General features: G+C 37.0%; 1 long non-coding RNA gene across 1 annotated transcript in view; it reads right to left on the bottom strand.

The window, feature by feature from the left end:
* LOC149135847 (uncharacterized) overlaps window positions 1–10,000 on the bottom strand; it is a 38,236-nt gene that overhangs the window by 810 nt on the left and 27,426 nt on the right. The window contains exon 3 of the long non-coding RNA XR_016242039.1: window positions 1–1,252. This exon is cut by the window's left edge and continues 810 nt beyond it. This is a non-coding gene — a long non-coding RNA (uncharacterized LOC149135847). The remainder of the gene's footprint in view (window positions 1,253–10,000) is intronic.

Genomic DNA, 10,000 nt, shown 5'->3' with positions numbered 1-10,000 from the left:
TAATTTAATAAAGATTTTTTCTAACCGGTTTTCATTGCGATGAAGCAAATTATCAAGAAGAAGGAGAATGAAAATGTTTTTTTACAAAGAAGTACAAAAAAGTACAAAATGAAGAAAATAATATATAAAACAATAATATATAAAAAAATAAATATACCCATACATTATATTGTCTTTGAGCTTTTGTAGTTCAATAGTAGTTCATGTATAAATTGGTAGGAAAAATAAAGATGCATGAGAGTTGAGAGTTTTGTTAGGTTTAAAAAAAGGGTTAAAAGTTTGTGTTAAGCAGGAAATGTGGTGTCAAAACAGGAAGTGTGTGTAAGGGGAGACAAGTGTTTTTAGTTAGAGTTATGAACTCTTTTTTTCCAACAGGAAGTTTGTGGGTGCAAGACCATTGGTCACTCTATGACCAGACAGACTCAATTACTTTTAATATATATATACAGACATACTTCGGATTAAGCCGTTCTCGATTATATGTCGGTTTTCAAAAATAATATATGGAAAAATAAAAATCAAGTTGAGTTATTTTACTCGACTTTACGTCTGTCCGCCACAAATATTGGAATTATAAAATCCCTAGGAAACCGTTAAAAGCACATAAAATTATGTTACTGTACAATAAATAAGAATAAAAGCAGATAAAATCATTAAAATACAAACAGTAATTGTTAAGATACACACCATTAAGTAGTTTAGCTTAACGAACGAAATCATGAAATCAGCTGTTGCCTTATTTATCGGTCTTTCGGAGCTTATATTGTACTATAGTTCCAATATCTACCGTTAGGCGTCGTTGTCACACTTGATGCCCACGATTGTTTTGAATTCGGATTTGTTTACGTCTGTTTATCGGCTACTTTCTCATTCTCATTCATTTGTGACTTTACTTTTTGCCCTCATGACAAAATTCACAGTGAAAGTGCTAAGCATCATGCTATAACGCTGGAAGATAAACTGGCTGTGATAAAAAGCCATGAAAAAGGTGAAAAAAATGGTAGTAATTGCACGATGTTTTGGAATGAGTTGGACAACTGTATCGACGACTGTACATAATAAGGACAAGATTTTAGCACATATCAGATCCGAAGCCCCAACGGTGAAGAACACTGTCATCGATAAGAAAAGAGGCAAAATCTTTGAAGAAATGGAAAGTCTTCTTTCTCTTTGGATTGTTAGGTTGAATCGTCAGCGTGTTACTATTAGTCAAGAAATCATTCAAGAGAAACCGTTGTCTTTGTTTGAGGACCTGAAGAAAAAGTATTCAGATGAGAAAGCTATAGAGTTCAAAGCAAGTCAAGGATGGTTCATGAGATACAAGGAGCGAAGACATTATCACTCCATTAAGAAGGAAGGTGAAAGTGCATCAGTTGACGAACAAGCAGCAGCGGAATTTCCTAATGCATTAAAGGAAACTATCGGAGAAAACAGGTTTCTTCTCGAACAGATTTTTAACGTAGACGAAACTAGATTGTATTGGAAAAATTGCCTGACCGTTCATTCATTTCCAAGTAGGAGAAACCTATTCCAGGCTACAAGGTCTCAGAAGAACGTGTGCCCATTATGTTGGGAGGTAATTTTGCAGCAGATTTTAAGTTAAAACCATTGCTTGCGTATCATGCACACAACTCCCGTGCCCTGACGAACACACCCAAGTTATCTCTCCCTGTTATATGGATGGCTAATTCAAAAGCATGGGTTACTGTTGCTGCTTTTGAAAATTGGTTCTTCAATCATTTTATCCCAGCAACATAGTACTGTAAGGAGAAGGGGATTCCTTTTAAGGTTTTACTTATCTTAGATAATGCTCCTGGCCACCCGAAAAATATCGTAGATTTTGACCTCAACGTTACCGTCGTATACCTCCTTCCGAACACTGTCTCTTCTGCAGCTAATGGATCAGGGAATAATTGCTATCTTCAAGTGTTACTATATGAAGCGTACGCTGCGGCAAGCAATAGCGGCAACTGATCTTGATGAGTTCATCACACTTCGTGACTTTTGGAAGAGATACAGATTCTGGTTGTACAGAAAGAGACTTCGAGGGGTTTGAATTTGAGACACCTGTAATCGAGGAGATAGTATCTGTTGGCAAGTCCACGGGCATCGCAGTTGATGATGGAGACATTAACGATCTCGCCGAGGAACAATCAAAGGAGCTGACGACGGATGAACTCCTGCAGCTTCAGAAGCAGCAGCACTAGGACGCGGCGGAAGGGATTTGTTCCCCGGAGGAGGAGAGTGTAGCAGAGAATGCTATCTCTACGAGTGACCTAAAGGCAGTGTTGGCGAAGTGACAATATGCCTCTGAATTAGTAGAAAAATATCATCCTGAAAAGGTAGCTACAGCTACTTTATTTAATGATACTGATCTGGCGCATTTTCATAATCTTTGGAAAGGCAGGAAAAAGCAGACTACTCTTGATAGGTTTCTAATGAAACGACCTGCAAGCGTAAAAAAGTAAAGAAAGTGTGTCCCAAAAGCCTAAATTAAGCAAACGCCAGAAATCGGTAATCGGTAATCCTCCTCCTCCCCTCCATTAATAATGTGTGGGCAGATGAGAGGGGCAATATGGCAAAGCTATAGTCAGGGGCCTTCTGATGACTAAAATAAACATTCCATGCAGCTGACAATTTTATCACAAGATTCAAAATGACGATGAATTATTTTAAAAATGTAGTTTTAAGCGAAAAATACGAAAGAACTGATGGCTGAGTAAAATATTGGTTTCAAATTTTGGCACAAGGCCAACAATTTCAGGGAGAGGATAAGTCGGTTACATCAGTGGTTCGTAACCTGTGGTTCACAGCATGTGGTTTGCGGACGCCTGGTGATCCGCAAAGGCAGTACTGGGGGTCCGTGAACTAAATTCAAAATCTCACATACCGTTGGCTCGAAACGTAAAAGACTTTCTCACTTTACCGACTGCCAAACAATTACACGAGTGAGTTGCTCATACACCTGTCTTCGTCTTTTGTTATTCTGTAAATTTCAGCTATATATATATATATATATATAGTTAAAAAAAAACAATAACAAAAAAAACAAAAAAACAACAAAGTGAGGACGTGATATGGATAGTGTTATTGGACGCTAATACTTATAATAATAATAATTTCAACTATATATATATATATATATATATATATATATATATATATATACACACACACATATATACATACATACATATATATATATATATATATATATTATATATATATTATATATATAGATATATATATACACACACATATATACATACATACATACATACATACATATATATATATATATATATATATATATATATATATATATATATATATATATATATATATATATATGTATATATGTATATCTATATATATAAAAATGAGAATGTGTGTCTGTCTGTCTGTCTGTCTGTGTGAATCCCTAAAACTCGAGAACTACGCAACCAATTTCATTCAAATTTTACACATGCCTTACTTAGGGTTCCAGTTGTGTTCGAGCACACGGCAACATAATATCTTCTCCACTATTTAAGTATTACGTGTCAAAAGTGAAACAAAAACACTCATGTCAAATACTTTCACTTTAAAAATGAAACTATTCCACTAACTGAAACAATCACATTTCGATACTGTAGTGACAGATACTTTCACAGAGAGAGAAAGAGAGAAAGAGAGAGACAGAAAGAGAGAGAGAGAGAGAGATGTATATGTATACATATACATGTATATGTACACCATTTCAATACTGTAATGACAGATACTTTCAGAGAGAGAGAGAGAGAGAAAGAGAGAAAGAGAGAGAGAAAGAGAGAGAGAGAGAAAGAGAGAGAGAGAGAGATGTATATGTATACATATAGATGTACACGTATATGTATATATATATAGATCTATACATACATGTATATGTGTACATATGTGTAGATGTATATATTTATTTATTTATTTATTTATGTGTTTCAGCCAAGTGGCTGCGGTCATGCTGGTGCACCACCGTGATTTTCACGTTCCTCGCATGGCTCTTCTCCCCCACCTGACATGGTCCAATCAAGAGTTTTGATGGCACATCTGGTGTATAAGAGAATTTGACATAGCTGCCCTAAACTGCGTCTCATTACGAGCCATTGGTTCGTCTGGTACCGTGGAGAGGAAAGTGTCAAGTTTTGTCTTGAAGACCTCCGTATCCATGTCTTGCATGTCTCTCAAATGTTTTGGCAGGGCATTGAAGAGCTGAGGTCCTCTGAAACCGAGGCTGCTGCAGTATCTCGTTCTTATGTGAGATGCAGTGGACGGTACCTTTGGCACCATGCAGTGGCGACCCGTGCGGGCGTTCCTGTAGTACTTGATGCCAAAGTTTGGCACCAGTCCTTCCAGTATTTTCCATATGTATATTATTACATACCTCTCCCGCCTGCGCTCCAGGGAGTAGAGACCTAGTGCCTTCAGTCGCTCCCTGTAGTTCATCTGTTGGACTGTGGCGATCTTTTTTGTATAGTGCCGCTGAATTGCCTCGAGTTCTGCTGTCCGCTTAACACTGTGTGGTGACCACAACTGAGAGCAATAGTCTAGGCGGCTCAGAACAAATGTCTTCCACAGAGTCAACATGACTTTTTGATCGCTTGTACGGAATGTCCTCAGTATCCACCCTGCCAGTTGTCTGCACTTTGCTGTCAACTTGACAATGTGCATGTGAAATGATGCATCACTACACATGTTGATGCCCAGATCTCTTACTGTTTGTGGTTCTGGAATTGCAGTACCTCCAGGCCCTGTGTATGCCAGTTGGGAGGTGCTTGTGGTCTTGTAGCGCAGTACTTGAAATTTTTTTGCATTGAACTGCATATTATTTTGCTCTGCCCACTCATATATTGCATTTAGGTCATTCTGCAGGCTTACAATATCATCAGGATTCTTTATTGCCTGAGATATCTTTGTGTCATCAGCATAGCTAGTGACAGTGGCTCTCCGAGTGACCGTGGGCATGTCCAGAAGGGCCACTATGAACAGTAGTGGCCCCAGAACAGTTCCTTGTGGAACACCGCTCAATATTTGTGTTTCCCTAGATAGTTCTCCATTGGCTGCAACTGTCTGACTTCTACCATTCAGGAAGTCATGCAGCCACTCTCCTAATTTACCAGCTATGCCAAGGTTTCGCAGCTTGTGACATATCAAGCCATGATCAACTTTGTCAAAGGCTTTTGCAAAGTCGAGATATATCACATCAACATTTGAATGGTCAAGTAGCTGCTTCAGGACCCAGTCATAATGCTGCAAGAGCTGCGTGAGGCAGCTTCTACCTGGACGGAAACCATGCTGGGTCTCATTCAGCAAGTCATTTTCTTCTAGGAACGCAATCAATCTCCTTCTGACAATTCGTTCCATGACTTTGCTAATATGTGAAGTCAGAGAGATGGGCCTGTAGTTTCCAGCCTCTGCTCTGCTTCCACCTTTATGGATAGAACATATGGTACCTTCCTTCAGCTTTTTGGGAAGTTTACCATTTGCAAGGAAACTCTCGAAGAGTATCCGGAGTGGTCCTGCTAGTTCTTGTTTACACGACTTTAAGAGGACAGCTGGGAAACCATCGGGGCCAGTTGCCGAATTTGAGCTCATTTCATTTATGGCAGCTATCACATCTTCCTCTTCAATGTCGATGTAGGTAATGGATGCAGTCTTTTTCTGCTGAGTGCTATTGTCAAAGAAATCAGCTGGGTTCTTTATCTGCATGTGACTCAGAGGAGAGGTGAAGACACTCTTGAATTGTGTACTGAGCACTTCACTTATCCATGTGGGATCTGCAGTCAGTGAGCCATTAGGCAGGAATAGGGGTCCTATCTTATACTGTACCGTAGCAGTCTCCTTTGCAAATCTATAGAAAGCCTTGGGGTTTGTTTTTATGCTTTCTACTGCTCTCTTCTCCTTCTCTGCTCTCTCCTTTTCATGGGAGAGTTTAATTTTGTTTTCTATTTCTAATAGTGTTAGTTTTAATTTAGCCCTTTTCCTATCCTCCAGTTCTCTATTTAACTGGTTTGAGACCTTTGTTCTGTATCTCATAAGGATTTTCCTGTCTCTAGGAAATCTATTGGCATGTTTGCTGGTCTTTCTATATGGCACGTATTTGGTGCATATGTCTTGTATGGTTGACATAAAATGACTTAGTTTGAGGTCATTGTCTTGTATAGAAAGGCTGTCTTGCCAGTTTTGATTTTGAATCTCTCTGCGAATTGACTTCCAGTCCGCCCTGTGGAAATTCAGGTTGGATATTGCTTGAGTCCTCCTGGTGGGGTGGGTGTCAGTGGGTTGTCTAGGACCATACATAGTTAATTCTATAATGTTATGATCTGAGAGAGACGTGGGCGTTATTTTCACATTATGGATTAGGCTCACATTGTTTGTGAAGCAGAGATCTAAAATATTGCTTCCCCTGGTTGGTTGGAGTATCACTATATATATATATATAGATGTACATGTAATATGTACACATATATACATATATACATGCATACAGATATCTATACATATATACACCCATCACACACACATACACATGCACACAAACACACACATTAGTCATTTGTTTTCTTATCCAAAACTACGTCAAAAGTACTGAATGGATCTTTATGAAATTTGGAAATTATATTCTTTGCATAACGGCCATAACTCCCATGAAAATTCATATATTTTTGATGTTGATGAAATTTTAACCCGAACATAACAGATGAGCATTATTTAGAAAATGATGTCACACGTTATCGAGGCTACCATTCTTTCTGGATGTGCAAAAGGGGATGACGTCTTTATTCCAAGAATTCCTCTTACTCCATCAGGAGCAGACATTCCTTTTACATTCAGAAGACTACAATTCCCCCTTCGTGTGACTTTTGCCATGTCCATAAACAAATATCAGGGTCAAACACTGTCTATAGCTGGTCTTCTCTTGGAAGAGCCCTGCTTCTCACATGGACAACTGTATGTTGGCTGCTCAAGAGTGGGCAGCAACAAAAAACCTATTTGTATATGCTCCACAAGGGAAAACAAGGAACATAGTTTACAATGAGGTGTTATAATCACAACAGCAAGAAAGTATGTACATGATCACCTTCTTTTACGAAACTTCATTGACTTTCATATATTTATATTGATATACATATATATACATGTGTTTGGGTGCGTGTGTGTATATACATCTCTATATATAAAGATGATGCGTAGTCTAGACGGCGTTTTTAGATTTCATTATTCTCTTTAACCCGGGCAACGCCGGGTATTTCTGCTAGTATATATATATATATAATTATGTGTATTTCTTCTATCTTAATGAATAAAAATTCTTCTGATAGAATAAATGGGTTAATAGAAACCAATGTAGCAAAGAACACAATATAACTGTGGCTTAGTTCCTGTTTTTAAGGCAGGAACTCCATGAAATTTTGGTTATTTGAGTATATTTTAGAATTTAAGGATTGGAGAGAACGCATGTTATAATTGCATACTTTATTCCTACATATGTTTCAAATATGTGTGTGTGTGTACGAATATATATATATATATATATATATATATATATATATATATATATATATATATATATATATATATATATATATATATATATATATATGTGTGTGTGTGTGTGTGTGTATATGTATATGTATGCATGCACAAACACATATATATGGATATGTGGATGTATGTATATGGATGTGTGTATGTATGTATATATAAAAACACTTGTGTTATTTTTCTTTTATATATACACATATATATATGTATATATATATATGTATATGGATATGGATATGTATTTGTATGTATGTATGTATGTATGTGCATGCGTGTGTTTACGTATGTATACATGTATGTATATGTATATGCGAATCTGTTTATTTGATTAGGTAATAGGCGTAGATGTATAGCTATGTGTATGTGCATGAATCTATTTCTATTTATACATGTGTGTATATGTAGATGGATACCTGTGTGTATATGGGGACACGCACACATGTGTATATTTGTATATTTGTATATGCGTGGGTACGTATGTGCATATGTATAAATGTGGACGTATGAGTGTATATATATATATACGTGTGTGTGTATATATATATATATACATATGTATATACAAGTGCACATATGTAAGTATATGTATATACATATATATATATATATATATATATGTGTGTGTATCAGTATGCATGTATATGTGTGTGTTTGTGTATGTATATTTATGTATGCATGTACGCTCTTACACATTGATTGGTATGTGTTGTCCAACCCACTATCCAGCAGCGTCCAATTCTCTAACGGTTTTTTTCAAATGAATCAAGTCATAACCTTATCCATCTATTGTTTTCATAATCGGTCATAATGTCTTTCGTTTAAGATGATTCCCATGCTTTCCCCGATGAGAAGGTTACAATTTTAATATCAAAGATCCCTATGGATCACACAGGTTGTAATCCTTTGAAACATATGTAGGAATAAAGTATGCAATTATAACATGCGTTTTCTCCAATCCTTAAATTCTTATATATATATATATAATAATAATAATAATAATAATAATAATAATAATAATAATAATAATAATAATAATAATAATAATAATAATAATAATAATAATACAAATGATGTATGAGCATATGCATGTACACATACATATATGTACATATCTACATCTACATGTATATATAGATGCATATCCGGGTACAGGACGTCAGGAAAGGAACGGGAACATAAAGCACAAAAACGGCCTTTTTTTACAAACAAAATGAACACATAGGAAAACAGACGAGCCACTTATGGAACTTTTCCTTCATCAGCTGCCTCTATTCTAAACTAGGGGTTTCAAAGATGAGGCATATATATCTTCCGGTCTTTTCATAATGTAACCTCGTGGGCATCGGTACCATTTTCCTCTTTCTCCGTTCTTCCATTCTCCGAACTTTCCATCTTTCCGACGAAGGGCTACGCCCGAAACGTCATACACTCTCTCTTTCCTTTCCTGAGCGTCCAATAATACTATCCATATCACGTCCTCACTTTGTTGTTTTTTGTTTTTTTGTTATTGTTTTTTTAACTATATATATATATATATATATATATATATGGGGTCAGTGGGAAAAACTCATTTAAATAAAAAGGTTAGGAACCACTGGATTACATCGACTCCAGTGTTTAACTGGTTCTTATTTTATCGACCTCGAAGGGACGAAAGACAAAGCTGATCCTGGCGAAATTTGAAGTCACGACGTGAAGACGGACGAAATATAGCTAAAGATTTTATCCACCGCTCGCTGTTCTTTAAATAAAATATTATCTGACAATAAAAGAAAATCACTCCCAAACAACTATACTCATCAAAGACTTCAAATGACATGCTAAAAATACTGGAGCAGGTTGTACCCCCAGCCCGTTTTCTCTTATTAAAAATTTGAATCTCTTACTTTTATAGAATATTTGTCCTTTTTTCGGTCACCCGGCAAAAAAACAAAGAAAAACTGTTCACTCTCTTATTTCTCTCTACGTTATCGTCGTGGCACTCCGTTAGTTACGACGACGAGAGTTCCAGTTGACCCGACCAGCCTGCTCGTGAAATTAACGTACAAGTGGCTGAGCACTCCACAGACACGTGTACCCTTAACGTAATTCTCGGAGAGATTCAGCATGACACAGTGTGACAAAGTTGGCCCTTTGAAATACAGGTACAGCAGAAACAGGAAGAAAGAGTGAAAGTTGTGGTGAATACAGCAGCGTTTGTTACCACCCCCTGCCGGAACCTCGTGGAGCTTTAGGTGTTTTCGCTCAATAAGCACTCACAGCGCCCGGTCTAGGAATCAAAACCGCGATCCTACGACCGCGAGTCGGTTGCCCTAACTACTGGGCCATTGAACCTCCACTCTCTGCGTTATACACAGGCTCCACCAAGTCATAAAATATTTCTGAATTATTTTCGCTTTGTTGATTTACGTCATTGTAATTTCCTTTGCCAGCTGTGACC

This window comes from Octopus bimaculoides, chromosome 5 (assembly GCF_046866305.1).
Source record: "Octopus bimaculoides isolate indiv1 chromosome 5, ASM4686630v1, whole genome shotgun sequence".
NCBI lineage: Eukaryota > Metazoa > Mollusca > Cephalopoda > Octopoda > Octopodidae > Octopus > Octopus bimaculoides.
Note: the sequence above shows the minus strand (reverse complement) of the source record. Positions and strands in the feature narration are given on the sequence as shown.